This window comes from Carassius auratus, chromosome 8, assembly GCF_003368295.1.
Source record: "Carassius auratus strain Wakin chromosome 8, ASM336829v1, whole genome shotgun sequence".
Classification (NCBI taxonomy): domain Eukaryota; kingdom Metazoa; phylum Chordata; class Actinopteri; order Cypriniformes; family Cyprinidae; genus Carassius; species Carassius auratus.
In genome coordinates this window covers 23511915-23532156 of record NC_039250.1, presented here as the reverse complement: position 1 = coordinate 23532156, position 20242 = coordinate 23511915, and the positions used below count along the sequence as shown (strand labels likewise).

General features: G+C 38.7%; 1 long non-coding RNA gene across 3 annotated transcripts; it reads right to left on the bottom strand.

Annotated features, from left to right (window-relative positions):
• Window positions 1-12513: 12513 nt before the first annotated feature.
• On the bottom strand, window positions 12514-14944 carry LOC113107718 (uncharacterized). Of its 3 annotated transcripts, none has more exons than XR_003292705.1 (6): window positions 14827-14944; window positions 13542-13611; window positions 13358-13458; window positions 13189-13254; window positions 13035-13106; window positions 12514-12925 (listed from the first exon to the last, which is right to left on the bottom strand). It is a non-coding gene; the product is annotated as an uncharacterized LOC113107718 (long non-coding RNA). The 3 variants fall into 3 exon arrangements; XR_003292704.1 differs by having other exon boundaries at window positions 12515-12925; window positions 13567-13611; XR_003292703.1 differs by lacking the exon at window positions 13542-13611 and having other exon boundaries at window positions 12518-12925.
• Between the last annotated feature and the right edge of the window lie 5298 nt (window positions 14945-20242).

Genomic DNA, 20242 nt, shown 5'->3' with positions numbered 1-20242 from the left:
GTGTGTTCAAAAAAATAGCAGTGTGGCATTCAATCACTGAGGTCATCAATTTTGTGAAGAAACAGGTGTGAATCAGGTGGCCCCTATTTAAGGATGAAGCCAGCACTTGTTAAACATGCATTTGAAAGCTGAGGAAAATGGGTCGTTCAAGACATTGTTCAGAAGAACAGCGTACTTTGATTAAAAAGTTGATTAGAGAGGGGAAAACCTATAAAGAGGTGCAAAAAATGATAGGCTGTTCAGCTAAAATGATCTCCAATGCCTTAAAATGGAGAGCAAAACCAGAGAGACGTGGAAGAAAACGGAAGACAACCATCAAAATGGATAGAAGAATAACCAGAATGGCAAAGGCTCAGCCAATGATCACCTCCAGGATGATCAAAGACAGTCTGGAGTTACCTGTAAGTACTGTGACAGTTAGAAGACGTCTGTGTGAAGCTAATCTATTTTCAAGAATCCCCCGCAAAGTCCCTCTGTTAAAAAAAAGGCATGTGCAGAAGAGGTTACAATTTGCCAAAGAACACATCAACTGGCCTAAAGAGAAATGGAGGAACATTTTGTGGACTGATGAGAGTAAACTTGTTCTTTTTGGGTCCAAGGGCCACAGGCAGTTTGTGAGATGACCCCCAAACTCTGAATTCAAGCCACAGTACATAGTGAAGACAGTGAAGCATGGAGGTGCAAGCATCATGATATGGGCATGTTTCTCCTACTATGGCGTTGGGCCTATTTATCGCATACCAGGGATCATGGATCAGTTTGCATATGTTAAAATACTTGAAGAGGTCATGTTGCCCTATGCTGAAGAGGACATGCCCTTGAAATGGTTGTTTCAACAAGACAATGACCCAAAACACACTAGTAAACGGGCAAAGTCTCGGTTCCAAACCAACAAAATTAATGTTATGGAGTGGCCAGCCCAATCTCCAGACCTTAATCCAATTGAGAACTTGTGGGGTGATATCAAAAATGCTGTTTCTGAAGCAAAACCAAGAAATGTGAATGAATTGTGGAATGTTGTTAAAGAATCATGGAGTGGAATAACAGCTGAGAGGTGCCACAAGTTGGTTGACTCCATGCCACACAGATGTCAAGCAGTTTTAAAAAACTGTGGTCATACAACTAAATATTAGTTTAGTGATTCACAGGATTGCTAAATCCCAGAAAAAAAAAATGTTTGTACAAAATAGTTTTGAGTTTGTACAGTCAAAGGTAGACACTGCTATTTTTTTGAACACACCCCTTTCAACTAATTGCCCAATTGCACAGCCTTAAGAGCGTGCATATCATGAATGCTGGGTCTTGTTTGTTTTCTGACAATCTACTGAACCTACTGGTAACTTGTTTGCCACGTAGCAATAAAAAATATACTAAAAACCTTGATTATTCTGGTTAGTCACATTGTACTGCTATTATTATGAACAAGACTGTATAACTTATCATGTTAAAAAACGTGTCACTCATGAATACGTCTGTCTTGCTGAGCCCTCGTGATAAGTGCGGCTGTCGACGTTTACATCAGCAACCAGTGCCTCTGCTGTGTGTGTGTTTGACCGTTTTATTTTTTCGTTTAAATCTGGCAAAAATCTAGAAAAGATTATGCTTGCTATGACTAAGTGCAATTTAAGCTAAGATTATCTTCGTAATTTTTGACGCTATGAAAAAATGACGCTTACCATATTTTCTACTCAAACTGGTGTTGTGAAATATACGGTGTCTGAGATATTTGGTGTCACTGGGCGGAGAAAATATGAATATTCATGTGGTGTATCAAAGTTACTATGCGTTTTCACCCGAACACAAAAACTTTTCAACCAGGACGATTCAGCTTTAAATGTATAGAATATAAATCTTAGAATATAATTGTTTGTTTGTGCACAAAGAGCAGCAGATGTTAAATATTTTCTTACATTCCTCTGTTTTGCTATTAAAAGTAGTTATGTCCTCTGAAGTTTGTAGGCTATGGTGGCACAATAAAACTTGCTCACTTTATTTTAAGACTGTAAGGTATGAAAAAAGGAACAATATAAAGACTTATGAAGTAACAACTACTGAACTATTTCAGAATTAACTTTGTGTGTGTGTGTGTGTTTGTTTGGTTTTTTAATCCAGTGCAGAGGATGGTGGATGACGACCAACATAATGTGTACTTTATTACTGTAATACTGTAGTTAAACAAATCAAATGCAAAAAAGTTTTAAAGTTTTACTACATTTGTTCCTGAAATCCACACTTTTTGAATCAAGAAATTTAAAGGTAATCAAACCAATCACAAACTAATAAAACATGTTTAATGGATAAAGGGTTTTGGAAAAAAGAGCATGTTGGTGGATATTCTACTAATATTAAAAACGTGGGTCATTCTTGAATGGCTTTTTCTTTAATGGGTATAAACAATCAGGTCACATTGATTTGGAAGCATGTTTCTTCTCCCAACATTTAGACTCCTTTCGTTGAGTTTGTCCATGAAGTATAAATCTCTACTTGGCTTTTGTTGTTCATATAGGAATGTATAACAGGTTTTAGATCCATAAGAGATATTACCACAGAAATCCTATGACGTGTGCCTGCCTGTGTTGATCAGTAGAAGTTTCCCTACACACAAAGTAGACATTATGTAGCTTTTTTTTTCTTTAAACATGACCATGTATTTTATATTTATACAGGTGTTTTTTTTCTAAATGTCATTTATGCAATGCCTTCACCACATCTGTTAATACAATTTTAGAACAGGAATCAGGTGCTGTCTTTTTTCTGCAAAAGGAGCACTGTATATAAATGAATCTTGGGTTTTTTTTTAATTTTCATTACAAAAATTAAGGTGATAAAAAATAAAAGGGATAGTTCACCCAAAAATGAAAATGATGTCATTAATGGCCCTCATGTCGTTCCAAACCCGTAAGACCTCCGTTCATCTTCGGAACACAGTTTAAGATATTTTAGTAATAACCTGCAATAAACCTGTTGAAGAAAATGGTTCACCGATTCTTTTGTGCTCGACGTAATGGCATCATTGGCGATGATTGCCCTTGATTCAAGCCTTCGGTTTACCTCCACTCATAACATTAGCACAGAATCAGTTCAGAATCAATCACCAAAAAACAAAAAAAAAACAAAACACCGGTTCAGTTCAGACGCGCTGTGTGTCAGTCTGCTTCACGCTGAATCACACATGCGCAGTATCATCAGCTCCTCAGATCTAAAATCGGACGCGTCTGACAGAAACGGTTCTTGACTTGAGAACGAGACAATTTTTTGTTCGTTATCTGTATCAGCTCGGTGTTCATCTTCAGTTCTCTCTTCACAGCAGTTCAGTCAGTGTACTGTTTGAGTACATGAATTACTCTGGGATATTGGTTTGTTTTAACTCTGAGGGAGTGTCAGCCATGTTACAAAAGTTAACAGCTTAAGTCATTTGTGGATTAATGCGTATTGGAGACGTGAACCGTTTCAAACGATTCAGTTCGATTTGGTGAACTGGTTCAAGAAGATCCGGTTACATCGAGTGATTCGTTCGTGAACCAGATATCACTACACTTCAGTGAACTCACAACATACCCGGAAGAGAAGACAATGCTGAATAAAGTCATAGTTTTGCTTGCTTTGGATGCTTCAAAAAATTCTAACCAACCCTCTGATGTCACATAGACTACTTCGAAGATGTTTTTTATAACCTTTCAGGAACAGGGACAGTATACCATACATACATTTTACATGGAGGGACAGAAGGCTCTCGGACTAAATCTAAAATATCTTAAACTGTGTTCTCACGGGTTTGGAACGACATGAGGGTGAGTTATTAAAGACATAATTTTCCTTTTTGGGTGAACTAATACATATTAGTTATTTACTTTGTAGCAACTGTAAATTCTTGTCTAATGGTAATTTTGACTGTATATATATATATATATATATATATATATATATATATATATATAATCTTTTTAAATTGTAATTTATTAATGCATTCAAAGAGCATTGCCTTTTTAGAAATCAGAATCACATTACATTCAAATTACATTCAAATTCATATCTCATCCGAATGCATTTTACTCGTATACTAAATTTAATCCATTCTAATAAATAAATAAATAATCCCCTAAGAACTTAGTAAATTAAGTTTTGAAACAAGATTTTATACTTCCCTACTAAATACTAGGCGACAGAATGTTAAAGGGTTAGAGGAAATATGTCATATTGTGTGCAAGTAAGTTTTTCTCATTAGGCTTATATTTCCATAAAGTCAAAACACAAAAGTATTGAGTTAGTAAAGGTCTAGGCACATTATAGACCATATGAAGTTTCAATGACATCACATTGTGAGAACTGATTAGAACATCCAAAACTCAGTTAAAGCTGCAGTAGGGAACTTTTGTAAATATATATTTTTTACATATTTGTTAAACCTGTCATTATGTCCTGACAGTAGAATATGAGACAGATAATCTGTGAAAAAAATCAAGCTCCTCTGGCTCCTCCCAGTGGTCCTATTGCCATTTGCAGTTACTGACCGTTCCCGGTAAGAAATCAACCAATCAGAGCTGCGGTCCGTATCTTTGTTTGTGTTCAAAATGTAGAAAAATGTATATAATAAGTGAGTACACCATGAATCCATTTTCCAAACTGTGTTTTTAGCTTGTCCTGAATCACTAGGGTGCACCTATAATAAGTGTTTATATTCTGACTATTTTAGATTGCTTCGGGGGTACCGCGGCTACGATGTTCTTCCGCAAGACGCAAGCAGTTCTGTTTATTAACCGCTAGAGCGTCAAAAGTTCCCTACTGCAGCTTTAATAGCAGAAGACAGAAATATACTGTACAGAAATATGTGAACTTTCAGATGGTATGGTAACCATAACCCCCCAAAAAAGAAAGAATAAAGAGTTAGCTACCACTTAGTAATACTATACTTGCTGATAACATCAGTGCATGTACAGATGTACTATGTAATCACATGTTTATTACGTGACGCAAAATCGAACAAAATCTTTCAGAGCAGCATTCCATCTGTCATCTTTATAATATGTTGTAGTCTTGTTTTAACAGGTTCTTGTAGTTAGCCAACTGTACTGTTTAAAGATTCAAAGCCTGATAAATTATTTTCATGCTAACATATTCACACCTTTTTCTGGAGTAGTTCCTGTGAATAGTGTGTAGGCATGTATTCTGATACTGAAGCGACACAAAAAAGTTCAAAGTTAGTTCAAAGCATTCATGCATGTTCTGAACAATTTACAGAAACTCAAACAAAGCATATTCTAAATTTTTACATTTGCTATATACAAAACATTCTATCTTCACATTTAGTGCTTTAATATCAGTGAATAAGTCTTCACTCCTACACCTTATAAAAATTTGTGACTATGCAAAATACAAGACTTTGCCATGTACTTTACAATTTTTACAGGCCTTTTGATGTATTCCATTTAAATAAAGAAAGAATTAATAACAAAAATAATACTACACTGAAGTATTAGATGTAAAAAATACTGAACATCCATGAAAACGTTGTTTCTCCAATGACTACAATGTCTCTGAAAAAAAGACAGTTGTTTTCATTCACATTCTCCCGGAACTTTATATCACAACAGTATCTCTAAAAAACCTGATCAGCATCCAAAACTATATACCTTTTGGGTCCTGCCCACTTTATGATGTCAAGACATACACTCAAAAGTAAATACACTACAGAACTTTGAGTTGAACTACACCACATTAACATTGTCACTTATTTCCTTATCCCTGTGACATTACAAGTTTAATGTTTAATCCACATTTTCCATTAAAATGCCATTATTGTGTCAATGTGCAATTCCCTTTGTGTAACAAATTTCCTTCATACAGGGCTCCTCTTATGAAGTGCCATTATAAATGTTTTATGCATGATCATCATCCAGGGATTTAATGATTTCAATTTTGCTCTCTAACATCTAACATGAATTGAACATAATTCTATATGATTTAATAAAACAAAGGTCGTAATTTTGGCATTAATCACATGAAGTCATCTATTGGCAAATGTTATTTACAACATATTTCACATGTAACTTTAGTTTTGTCAGGTAAAACTAAGAATAGGGTTTCAATTTGTTAACATCAGTTATATATGAGTGTATAAATTAACTAATGTATTATGAAAAAAAAATGGATAGGACTAACAGCAGTTCCTTTTCAAGGGAACTTTGAACTGCGTCCTCTAGGGGTCGCTATGGGGAACAACTCGTCGTGAGCTGTTTCTGAAGCATACATTGAAAAAACACCAACAAATTGGCAGGGGACAGCCTCTGACGTCACTACCGGCGCGACTATAGGTAAGCTGCGGGAGAACATGACATCCTCTTCTTCATCTTCACTGACTGTTCTGTTTGAAGCATGCATCTGAAAGAACTGGTAAGAGCAATCTTTCTCTGTCTATCATGGCGACTACTAGCAAGTGTTTAGACAATGTGTGTATCTCTGTCAGCGTTATTTGAGACCCGATGACACACACAATCTTTGCGTCATTTGTTTGGGTGAAGAGCATGCACGTTATGTCTTTGAGGATGCAATCTGCTTGCATTGTGAGCATTTTTTCAATGAAATAGCTCCGCTCTCATTCGCCTCCCTTTCCGAGAAAAAAAAAAAAGGAAAAAAGGCAGCCATCTGCTTCCCAGTCCAGGACCAGCCGCCCCTGAAGCATAGAGGAGAATGAGCCTGTGAGAATTACAGGTGGATCTGTCTAAGTGGTTTAGAGAAGGACTTTCCCTTTCGCGCTCATCTGCGGTGGACAAAAGAGAGCCTTGGGAAGATGATGTTATATCTTTAACACTTTCTGATCCTGAGGTTAGTGCTCTGCTTGGTTTTTACCCAGGAAAAGCGAGAGATATTTGAGGATGGTGAAGAAGCTGAGGATGAGCCTTCTCAATCCTCCTGCCCTGTGTATGTAGAGCTGTTGGTGGTTATGGATTGCGCCACGGCAAAGTTGGACTTGCCATGAAAGTGCGCTAACAAGGTGACGTTGTGAGGCCACCTCGATGAGCATTATCTTTCTGACCACAGCTCTTCAGCTCAGATGAGCCTTCCATTTCTGCCTGATCTCCATACAGAGATCGAAAAGAAATGGAAGAGGCCGTTTCTTCTCGCATCCACCGGTTTCGGCTTAAGTGTTATGCTGACATCAAGGCGATGCGCAAAAGCCGCTAATGAGAGGATGGCCCCTTTAGAAACAGCTTTCTTTCTGTCGGGGAGACATCCTCTCTTTATCTCCCTCCTTGCCATCTAAGCCCCCTCAAGAAATACATCTTGCTTAAATGGCAAGGCATACACAGCAGCAGGTCAGGCTGTGGCTTAATTACACACAATGGTGGTGCTTCAAGCATATCAGACTGATCTGCTAAGAGACCTGGATTCCTCCCCTTGCAAAATTTTTAACCTTTAGTTTTGAATCTCGCTGGGTCTCTCACGAGAAGTAAATCAAACTTGCTTTGTGTTGCAAGGCTTGTGATTGGCTGTACATTCATGTGCACGCACTCCACAAACTCAGGATCAAAGCCTGAGTTGACAAAGAAAGTGGATGAAGAGTATTATGGTACCAACAAAGCTGAATTGGAGAGGTTTGTTTTGTCAACTCTAAACTGATCCTTTAACTCTGAATTTGTTCAGCTACCATCATGGTACAGGCCCCTGATGTACTTGCTACATCAGTAGAAGAATAGCATCTACACTAATATTAGTCTCTCTTATTCCTAGGTCATCGGATCCAGTCTGTATCCAGATCAGATGGTCACTGCAGTCACCCGGATGCAGTACAGATCCAGACCAGATGGTGGATCAGCAGAAAGGACCTCTACAGCCCTAAATGTCAAAGGGAGACCAGGACAACTAGAGCCCCAGATCCCCTGTAAAGACCTTGTCTCAGACAACCACCGGGACAAGACCACAGGAAACAGATGATTCTTCTGCACGATCTGACTTTGCTGCAACCTGGAATCCCACCATTAAAATAAAAAAAAACAACAATAATAGGCTTTGTGTCACTCTATAATTTTACACAGAACTAGTGGAAGGTTATAAGTTTATAGAACATAGGCTAATACAGAACTTTGCAGAGTCAAAACTAATCAAGTTTAGCAGTTTAGTATTTATCAGTGGACTCTTTAAAATATAAAAGATAGGATCGTATAAACTAAAATATATATATTTATTTCAGTTTTGATTCATTAATTGAAATGTGCTATTATTTCGGAGTTGCAGTGACAGACATTGCACTCCATTGCATTCACGTTTTGATAGTTGAGTCACTCTCCCACTCTTTAACTTATATTTAGGCATTGTGATTACTACTTGAAGTCATTCAGAATCAGATACGTTATAACTTATACAAAAAGGAAAAATTCAAAGTCAAAGAAGCACTTTGCCTTTTTCCATCTGCCCTTTAGTTTCTGTGAAGAATAAAATACTTACAAAAATACTTTGTGTAATTTTAACAATTACATTTATATATAACTTATCATGTTAAAAAACGTGTCACTCATGAATACGTCTGTCTTGCTGAGCCCTCGTGATAAGTGCGGCTGTCGACGTTTACATCAGCAACCAGTGCCTCTGCTGTGTGTGTGTTTGACCGTTTTATTTTTTCGTTTAAATCTGGCAAAAATCTAGAAAAGATTATGCTTGCTATGACTAAGTGCAATTTAAGCTAAGATTATCTTCGTAATTTTTGACGCTATGAAAAAATGACGCTAACCATATTTTCTACTCAAACTGGTGTTGTGAAATATACGGTGTCTGAGATATTTGGTGTCACTGGGCGGAGAAAAATATGAATATTCATGTGGTGTATCAAAGTTACTATGCGTTTTCACCCGAACACAAAAACTTTTCAACCAGGACGATTCAGCTTTAAATGTATAGAATATAAATCTTAGAATATAATTGTTTGTTTGTGCACAAAGAGCAGCAGATGTTAAATATTTTCTTACATTCCTCTGTTTTGCTATTAAAAGTAGTTATGTCCTCTGAAGTGTGTAGGCTATGGTGGCACAATAAAACTTGCTCACTTTATTTTAAGACTGTAAGGTATGAAAACAGGAACAATATAAAGACTTATGAAGTAACAACTATTGGACTATTTCAGAATTAACTTTGTGTGTGTGTGTGTGTGTGTTTGTTTGGTTTTTTAATCCAGTGCAGAGGATGGTGGATGACGACCAACACAATGTGTACTTTATTACTGTAATACTGTAGTTAAACAAATCAAATGCAAAAAAGTTTTAAAGTTTTACTACATTTGTTCCTGAAATCCACACTTTTTGAATCAAGAAATTTAAAGGTAATCAAACCAATCACAAACTAATAAAACATGTTTAATGGATAAAGGGTTTTGGAAAAAAGAGCATGTTGGTGGATATTCTACTAATATTAAAAACGTGGGTCATTCTTGAATGGCTTATTCTTTAATGGGTATAAACAATCAGGTCACATTGATTTGGAAGCATGTTTCTTCTCCCAACATTTAGACTCCTTTCATTGAGTTTGTCCATGAAGTATAAATCTCTACTTGGCTTTTGTTGTTCATATAGGAATGTATAACAGGTTTTAGATCCATAAGAGATATTACCACATAAATCCTATGACGTGTGCCTGCCTGTGTTGATCAGTAGAAGTTTCCCTACACACAAAGTAGACATTATGTAGCTTTTTTTTTCTTTAAACATGACCATGTATTTTATATTTATACAGGTGTTTTTTTTCTAAATGTCATTTATGCAATGCCTTCACCACATCTGTTAATACAATTTTAGAACAGAATCAGGTGCTGTCTTTTTTCTGCAAAAGGAGCACTGTATATAAATGAATCATGGGTCTTTTAATTTTCATTACAAAAATTAAGGTGATAATTAAAAATAATGTGTGGATTTCATTAAAGAAATTGTAATTCAGTTTTTTTTTTTTTTTTTTTTTTTTTTTACTTTTTACTAATAAAACCAAGAGATGCATTTTCCTCATTTTTTTTAAGGAGCCTTAAAGGGATAGTTCACCCAAAAATGAAAATGATGTCATTAATGGCCCTCATGTCGTTCCAAACCCGTAAGACCTCCGTTCATCTTCGGAACACAGTTTAAGATATTTTAGTAATAACCTGCAATAAACCTGTTGAAGAAAATGGTTCACCGATTCTTTTGTGCTCGACGTAATGGCATCATTGGCAATGATTGCCCTTGATTCAAGCCTTCGGTTTACCTCCACTCATAACATTAGCACAGAATCAGTTCAGAATCAATCACCAAAAAAAAAAAAAAAAAAACACCGGTTCAGTTCAGACGCGCTGTGTGTCAGTCTGCTTCACGCTGAATCACACATGCGCAGTATCATCAGCTCCTCAGATCTAAAATCGGACGCGTCTGACAGAAACGGTTCTTGACTTGAGAACGAGACAATTTTTTGTTCGTTATCTGTATCAGCTCGGTGTTCATCTTCAGTTCTCTCTTCACAGCAGTTCAGTCAGTGTACTGTTTGAGTACATGAATTACTCTGGGATATTGGTTTGTTTTAACTCTGAGGGAGTGTCAGCCATGTTACAAAAGTTAACAGCTTAAGTCATTTGTGGATTAATGCGTATTGGAGACGTGAACCGTTTCAAACGATTCAGTTCGATTTGGTGAACTGGTTCAAGAAGATCCGGTTACATCGAGTGATTCGTTCGTGAACCAGATATCACTACACTTCAGTGAACTCACAACATACCCGGAAGAGAAGACAATGCTGAATAAAGTCATAGTTTTGCTTGCTTTGGATGCTTCAAAAAATTCTAACCGACCCTCTGATGTCACATAGACTACTTCGAAGATGTTTTTTATAACCTTTCAGGAACAGGGACAGTATACCATACATACATTTTACATGAAGGGACAGAAGGCTCTCGGACTAAATCTAAAATATCTTAAACTGTGTTCTCACGGGTTTGGAACGACATGAGGGTGAGTTATTAAAGACATAATTTTCCTTTTTGGGTGAACTAATATATATTAGTTATTTACTTTGTAGCAACTGTAAATTCTTGTCTAATGGTAATTTTGACTGTGTGTATATATATATATATATAAAATACAAGACTTTGCCATGTACTTTACAATTTTTACAGGCCTTTTGATGTATTCCATTTAAATAAAGAAAGAATTAATAACAAAAATAATACTACACTGAAGTATTAGATGTAAATACTGAACATCCATGAAAACGTTGTTTCTCCAATGACTACAATGTCTCTGAAAAAAAGACAGTTGTTTTCATTCACATTCTCCCGGAACTTTATATCACAACAGTATCTCTAAAAAACCTGATCAGCATCCAAAACTATATACCTTTTGGGTCCTGCCCACTTTATGATGTCAAGACATACACTCAAAAGTAAATACACTACAGAACTTTGAGTTGAACTACACCACATTAACATTGTCACTTATTTCCTTATCCCTGTGACATTACAAGTTTAATGTTTAATCCACATTTTCCATTAAAATGCCATTATTGTGTCAATGTGCAATTCCCTTTGTGTAACAAATTTCCTTCATACAGGGCTCCTCTTATGAAGTGCCATTATAAATGTTTTATGCATGATCATCATCCAGGGATTTAATGATTTCAATTTTGCTCTCTAACATCTAACATGAATTGAACATAATTCTATATGATTTAATAAAACAAAGGTCGTAATTTTGGCACTTAATCACATGAAGTCATCTATTGGCAAATGTTATTTACAACATATTTTACATGTAACTTTAGTTTTGTCAGGTAAAACTAAGAATAGGGTTTCAATTTGTTAAAATCAGTTATATATGAGTGTATAAATTAACTAATGTATTATGAAAAAAAAATGGATAGGACTAACAGCAGTTCCTTTTCAAGGGAACTTTGAACTGCGTCCTCTAGGGGTCGCTATGGGGAACACCTCGTTGTGACAAGAGGGTCTGGCTGCAGACATATGGGCGAGTGGAGCTCCACTCAAGAGCGGAAATACGTCACCTCCACTAGCGATGCCGCCGCCATGTTGGACCGGGCCACACTTTCCGTAGAATTACGTCGCCTCCACTAATGACGCGGCCGCCATGTTGGTCCGGGTAACACTTTACGTAGAGTGGAGCTCCATTTAAGAGGGAAAATATGTCACTACCACCAAACTTTCGTTTTGTATTACTTGTTATATACACGTATAAAGGGTGCTTTGCCAGTTATGTCACCTCTTTGTACGTAATGTTAATATGTTCTGTACTTTTATCTTTGTTACTTTTACCTAGTAGAAATAAAAAAATATATATATACTAATCTTGTACGGTTTATGACAAGACAGCAATTTGCACTACAGACATCAATTTGTTCATGTTTGTTTTACCAGTGTACAACTGCCAATGTAACATTCCATACATTTTAGAAACTTAACCTTATGTTTTTAATATTTAGCAGTGAAAAATAAATGAAATATGAAATAAATTATTAAAATAATACCTCAACCAGAATTATGTGTTGAATGTTGTATTTTAATCAACAGTATATTACAACAACAGTAAAATAATGAAGAATAACTTCCACAATTTAGAAGTTTTAATGGTTTTTGAGTAATAATAATAATTAACACATCTTACATTACATTGAAAACACATGAACTGCAAGTGACCATAATTGTTACTGTAATAACACAATGTGTTCACAATGCACGCACACTTTACTCTTTAAGACCTCCATTGTCTGTGAAGCAATCCCAGCTACAGTAGCCAGGGTGGTCATCTGAGGAGTAAAACCCCAAAAGCACTCCTTGTTGGCCATTTTCCTGGTGACCAGCCCCACAGTCTTTGTGAAGCTGGCTGCACTGTAGGCGACTGCACCTAGAGATTATGTACGGCTTTCTGTACTTTAGATAGTGTCTCTTTAAATATCTTCACTGCACCTGTTCAGTATCAACAACAAAAAAATTTAATGTTAAGGAAATGGAAGAGAGTGAGATTACTTAGTCTAATTGTTATAGCCACAAAAACAAGAGGGTTGACCACACTTACTGAAGTCACCATCAAGCCAGTTGAGTGTGGCTCCTGTTAAATATTCTCCCGACTGACAGTGTTGTTAAATCTCTGGCATGAACAATTAAGTCAGATGGGTCAAGTTTAATTACAATACTGACATTTAATTATCATTAATGTTAAAGCAATTTACTTGTTGCTGAAGGTGCCTAGGCCACCACAGTTGTGCTTTGTTGTTCTGATGCATCTGATTGCTGGGCTGGGGACACAAAGAAGACATGAGCACAGCAAAACTGGAACAATACTAAGTCTGTGTGCTGACGTTAGGTAAATTCAACACAGAATAGTACTGCATCATTCACCTATGACAGTCCCATAGCAGACAAGGTGATGGTGCTCAGAAGTTCCACTCTCTATTTGTGGAGGTGTTATGAGGATGGATAACACTTGATATACATTTGATCTGAAACAAAAAAGTAAAACAATAGAATAACAGAACAACAAAATAGAAAAAAATAAATAGGTTAATGTCACATGTAAAAAGACCTTGACTTCTAAGGTGGCAACTTACATTTAAAATGTAAAGAGTGCTGCATCTTCTATGCCAATCCTATCCCTGGAGGTGAATGAAAAATTTAATATGAAAACAACCTCCTCATATGACCTTTTTAAAATTATACAACAAATGCTAAAGGAATACACATACAAAACGACCGTGTCCTTTCATTATTTACTACGTTATTTTACCACAAGCCACCAAAAACTAAGTTACATCTATGCGATCCATCATGTACTAAAGGTAAAAATTTAAAGAGCAAACAATTAACAAATAAGTTTATCAGAAATGTATTATCCAAACTTTACTTCCCCAGTCAACTGAAAAGAAAGTATGTTCTTCAAGAATTTATTGAAGAAGAGGCAAAGAAAATAAGGAAGCTTTATTTTACTTATCCAGTTCTTCCTAAAGCCAAAGAAGTAACATTTAAAATTCTAAAGGACATTTATCCATCTAATCACTTCCTACAAGAAAGATTTAATTGGGAGAACAATTCATGCGGGTTCTGTGAGAAAGATATTGAAACTGTTGATCATATGTTTTTGAAGTGTGAATCTGTACAGACTTTTTGGCTGGAATTTCAAAACTGGCTTCATTTCAAACAGATATCAATACACCCTTTGACTGTGATCTCAGTTAAGGTTGGAGTATTGTTGAAGGAAAAGATCCTAGACTTTTTGATAAATAACTTAATTACTTTGTGCAAATACTAGATTCGTAGATAAGTAAGATAAGTAAGTTTTTAAAGGTTAAACCTCACTTCAGCGGATGGAAGAATGAACTAAAGATATTTTCAAAGTCTCTTCATTACAGGATTGACAGGAACGCCCAGAAACTCTTGTATGCTTTGAACTTGTTTTTGTTGTTAGAATAAGACCCTAAGACATCTTTCTTTTTCTTTCCGTTATTTATTCTGTTTTATCTTATGGTGTGATTAATGTTATTTATTATTTTTTTCAATCTTTTTTCTTTCTATTTGGCTTTATCAACACTAATTATATGTGTTCAGTTGTTGAAATGTGGCGTAAAGGTTTGTAATTGAACTTGATAACTTAAAAAACACATTGGACAGACACATTGATCTATAAATTACTATATGTGGTGTATATATGATCAGTGGCCAGACATCAACATTGCTCGCGATATAAATCTATAAATCCATAGTGTTTATTAATTCTTTTGTTAGTAATTTCACGTAAGCCCTGTGCGTTTTTCTTACACTGCACGTTACAACAGCGTCAGTTCACCATTTTAGCGATGAAGAGATAAAATTACCTGAGTTTAATTTTGAAGTACTCCCCGCGACGCCATCTTGATGTTTTCAAGTGGAGGTGACGTATTTCCGGTTTGAGAGTGGAGCTCCACTCGCCCATGGTCTGCAGCCAGACCCTTCTCCGTTGTTAGCTGTTTCTGAAGCATACATTGAAAAAACACCAACAAATTGGCAGGGGACAGCCTCTGACGTCGCTACCGGCACGACTATAGGTAAGCTCTGGGAGAACATGACATCCTCTTCTTCATCTTCACTGACTGTTCTGTTTGAAGCATGCATCTGAAAGAACTGGTAAGAGCAATCTTTCTCTGTCTATCATGGCGACTACTAGCAAGTGTTTGGACAATGTGTGTATCTCTGTCAGCGTTATTTGAGACCCGATGACACACACAATCTTTGCGTCATTTGTTTGGGTGAAGAGCATGCACGTTATGTCTTTGAGGATGCAATCTGCTTGCATTGTGAGCATTTTTTCAATGAAATAGCTCCGCTCTCATTCGCCTCCCTTTCCGAGAAAAAAAAAGGAAAAAAGGCAGCCATCTGCTTCCCAGTCCAGGACCAGCCGCCCCTGAAGCATAGAGGAGAATGAGCTTGTGAGAATTACAGGTGGATCTGTCTAAGTGGTTTAGAGAAGGACTTTCCCTTTCGCGCTCATCTGCGGTGGACAAAAGAGAGCCTTGGGAAGATGATGTTATATCTTTAACACTTTCTGATCCTGAGGTTAGTGCTCTGCTTGGTTTTTACCCAGGAAAAGCGAGAGATATTTGAGGATGGTGAAGAAGCTGAGGATGAGCCTTCTCAATCCTCCTGCCCTGTGTATGTAGAGCTGTTGGTGGTTATGGATTGCGCCATGGCAAAGTTGGACTTGCCATGAAAGTGCGCTAACAAGGTGACGTTGTGAGGCCACCTCGATGAGCATTATCTTTCTGACCACAGCTCTTCAGCTCAGATGAGCCTTCCATTTCTGCCTGATCTCCATACAGAGATCGAAAAGAAATGGAAGAGGCCGTTTCTTCTCGCATCCACCGGTTTCGGCTTAAGTGTTATGCTGACATCAAGGCGATGCGCAAAAGCCGCTAATGAGAGGATGGCCCCTTTAGAAACAGCTTTCTTTCTGTCGGGGAGACATCCTCTCTTTATCTCCCTCCTTGCCATCTAAGCCCCCTCAAGAAATACATCTTGCTTAAATGGCAAGGCATACACAGCAGCAGGTCAGGCTGTGGCTTCATTACGCACAATGGTGGTGCTTCAAGCATATCAGACTGATCTGCTAAGAGACCTGGATTCCTCCCCTTGCAAAATTTTTAACCTTTAGTTTTGAATCTCGCTGGGTCTCTCACGAGAAGTAAATCAAACTTGCTTTGTGTTGCAAGGCTTGTGATTGGCTGTACATTCATGTGCACGCACTCCACAAACTCAGGATCAAAGCCTGAGTTGACAAAGAAAGTGGATGAAGAGTATTATGGTACCAACAAAGCTGAATTGGAGAGGTTTGTTTTGTCAACTCTAAACTGATCCTTTAACTCTGAATTTGTTCAGCTACCATCATGGTACAGGCCCCTGATGTACTTGCTATATCAGTAGAAGAATAGCATCTACACTAATATTAGTCTGTTTCTCTCTTATTCCTAGGTCATCGTAGTCACCAGATCCAGTCTGTATCCAGATCAGATGGTCACTGCAGTCACCCGGATACAGTACAGATCCAGACCAGATGGTGGATCAGCAGAAAGGACCTCTACAGCCCTAAATGTCAAAGGGAGACCAGGACAACTAGAGCCCCAGATCCCCTGTAAAGACCTTGTCTCAGACAACCACCAGGACAAGACCACAGGAAACAGATGATTCTTCTGCACGATCTGACTTTGCTGCAACCTGGAATGCCACAATTAAAATAAAAAAACAACAATAATAGGCTTTGTGTCACTCTATAATTTTACACAGAACTAGTGGAAGGTTATAAGTTTATAGAACATAGGCTAATACAGAACTTTGCAGAGTCAAAACTAATCAAGTTTAGCAGTTTAGTATTTATCAGTGGACTCTTTAAAATATAAAAGATAGGATCGTATAAACTAAAATATATATATTTATTTCAGTTTTGATTCATTAATTGAAATGTGCTATTATGTAATGAAGGTGAAGCCGAAGCTGTGTTAGAATCCATTTGCAGAAGTTTATTTAAAAAACAGTTCAACCATCCAAATCGTGAAGCAGAAATCAGAGTCGAGGTCACAGGCAAAGGGGTCAAAATCATAGAAAACAATCCAACCAGCAAACAAGCAAAAGGGGCAATCCAAAGGCAAAAATCCAGAGAAACAGGCAAAAAGTCAAACACAGTGTAATCAAATCAGACAATGGAAAAATGCTTGGTAAGGCAGTAGAACTGGCAATACTTCGCAAATCATGTTTCGGCCTGGCCATGCTTAAATGGCTGCCAAACAGGAAGTGATAGTAGAAGCAGAGGGAGCGGCACCAGTCAATACTCAGGCGAGGGCTCCCTCTGCTGGCGTGGCGTTACAGGATCCCCCCCCCTAGGAGCGCCTCCTGGCGCTCGACGGGGACGTCCCCGTAGTCGGGGTGCTGGACGATCGGGTCTGGCTTGATGGAAATCCTCGATGAGTGATGGATCCAGGATGTCGGAGGCGGCTACCCATGATCTCTCTTCAGGTCCATAGCCCTCCCAGTCCACCAGGTATTGGAGCTGACCCCCTCTGCGTCTTGAGTCCAGCAATTCCTTCACCTTGTATGCAGGTGATCCATTTATGTCCAGTGGTGGCGGTGGCTCTTGGTTCTCAGCATTGGGGTCAGCATCCGGATGGACCGGTTTGAGGAGCGAGACATGGAAGGATGGGGAGATACGGTAGTTAACGGGAAGTTCAAGCTGGTATGTGACCTCATTAATCTGTTTTATTATTTTGAAAGGTCCAACATACCTTGGGCTGAGTTTTCTGCTAGGTAGCCGCAGTTTGAGGTCTCTCGTAGAAAGCCAGACCCGTTGTCCTGGTTGGTAGGGAGGGTGTGGGCGACGTCGTCTGTTAGCCTGGAATTCTTGGGTTCTGACGGCTCTCTGCAGACGAACATGAGCACTGTCCCACACCCTCTCACTACGTCTGATCCAGTCATCAACTGCAGGTACTGTTGAGGGTTCACCAGACCACGGAAACAAGGGGGGTTGGTCTCCCAAGACACATTGGAAAGGGGTCAAGCCAGTGGAGGAGTGGGTCAGGGAGTTTTGGGCATACTCAGCCCATGGAAGAAATTCTGCCCATCGGTTCTGTTCACGGCTGCAATATGTTCTGAGATACCTGCCAATTTCCTGGTTCAACCTCTCCACTTGGCCGTTTGATTGTGGATGGTATCCTGATGTAAGGCTTATGTTGATGTCAAGTTGTTTACAAAAAGCTTTCCAAACCTGAGAGGTAAACTGAGGTCCTCTATCCGACACAATATCCTCAGGTAAGCCATAAACTCTGAAGACATGGTGAAATAGGGCTTGAGCCGTTTCCATGGCAGTGGGAAGACTTTTGAGAGGGATCAGACGGCAGGCTTTAGAGAAGCGATCAATGATTACTAGTATGGTGGTGAAACCAGTGGAGAGAGGCAGGTCTGTTACAAAGTCTATGGACAAGTGGGACCAAGGATGCTGTGGAATGGGTAACGGCTGAAGGAGGCCAGAGGGTAGTTCTTTGGGTGTCTTGGATTGAGCGCAGATTTGACAGGACTTGACATAGGTTACCACATCCTTGGTCATTGTAGGCCACCAGAAAGAGTTCTGAAGCAGATGGAGAGTGCGTGAAATTCCAGGATGTCCTGAGCTCAAAGTGGTGTGAACCCATTGCATAACTCGGAGACGCAAACCTTGAGGCACAAAGCACTTATTCAGGGGACAATTTGCGGGTGGTGGTTCTTGTTGATGGGCCCGCTGGATCTCTTCCATAATGTCCCAGGTTACTGGAGCAATGATAACAGATGGTGGGAGGATAGATTCAGGTGTGACATTGTCTACGGGATGATCGTGACATCTAGATAGAGCATCAGCCTTACTGTTTTTGCTGCCAGGTCTGTAGGTGACTGTAAACTGGAAACGGGTGAAGAATAAAGACCAACGGGCTTGACGTGGATTCAGGCGTTTGGCACTCTTGATATATTCCAGGTTTTTGTGGTCGGTGATTACTTGGAATGGGTGGACTGCTCCCTCAAGCCAGTGTCTCCATTCTTCAATAGCAGCTTTCATGGACAACAGTTCTTTATTGCCTACATCATAGTTGCACTCAGCAGAAGTCAATTTCCTTGAGAAGAATGCACAGGGGTAGAGCTTGCCAGACTGACCATGACGTTGAGAAAGGACGGCTCCAATTCCACAATCAGATGCATCCACTTCTAACACAAAAGGTAGATTAGGATCAGGGTGCTTGAGGATTGGGGCCGTTGTGAAACTATACTTGAGTTTGGTGAATGCCTGGATAGCTTCCTGAGTCCATTTAAGTTTGGATGGTTTGCCTTTTAACAGTGATGTTAGGGGGGATGCAATCAGACTGTAATTACGAATGAACCGCCGGTAAAAGTTTGCAAAACCAAGGAAACGTTGTAGTTCCTTGACTGTAGTGGGTTGTGGCCAGTCGGTGACTACTCTGACCTTGGAGTTATCCATCTCCACACCCTGGTAACTGATGTTGTACCCAAGAAAGGACGTTTGCTTGACATGAAACTCACATTTCTCTGCCTTGATGTATAGTTGATTATCCAGCAGGCGGGAGAGTACTGTCTTGACATGTTGGATGTGTTCAGATTCTGTCTTGGAGTAAATCAGTATGTCATCTATGTATGCTATCACATATTGGTTCAAGAGATCTCTGAATATTTCATTGATAAAAGATTGGAAGACTGCTGGGGCATTAGCAAGTCCATACGGCATGACCAAATACTCATAGTGCCCCCTAGTGGTGAGGAAGGCAGTTTTCCATTCATCACCTTCACGAATGCGGATCAAGTTGTACGCACTTCTGAGGTCCAGCTTCGTGTAAACCCTTGCTTCACGTAGTTGTTCCAGTGCAGATGGAACCAGTGGAAGGGGGTAACGGAACTTGATAGTTACATTATTTAGCCCTCTGTAGTCTATGCATGGCCGTAAGCCTCCATCTTTCTTTTCTACAAAGAAAAACCCTGCAGCCGCTGGAGAGGTGGAGGGACGGATAAATCCAGAGTTCATGGCTTCTTCAATGTATTCTTCCATGGCTTGAGTCTCGTTACGTGACAAAGGGTAAACCTTGCTCTTAGGAGGCATGGCATTGGGCAACAAATCAATAGCACAGTCCCATGGTCGGTGAGGTGGTAACTGTGTGGCTTTGATTTTACTGAAAACTTCAGAGAATTCTTTGTAACAGGATGGAATTTTAGTATTTTGAGTGGTGTTTG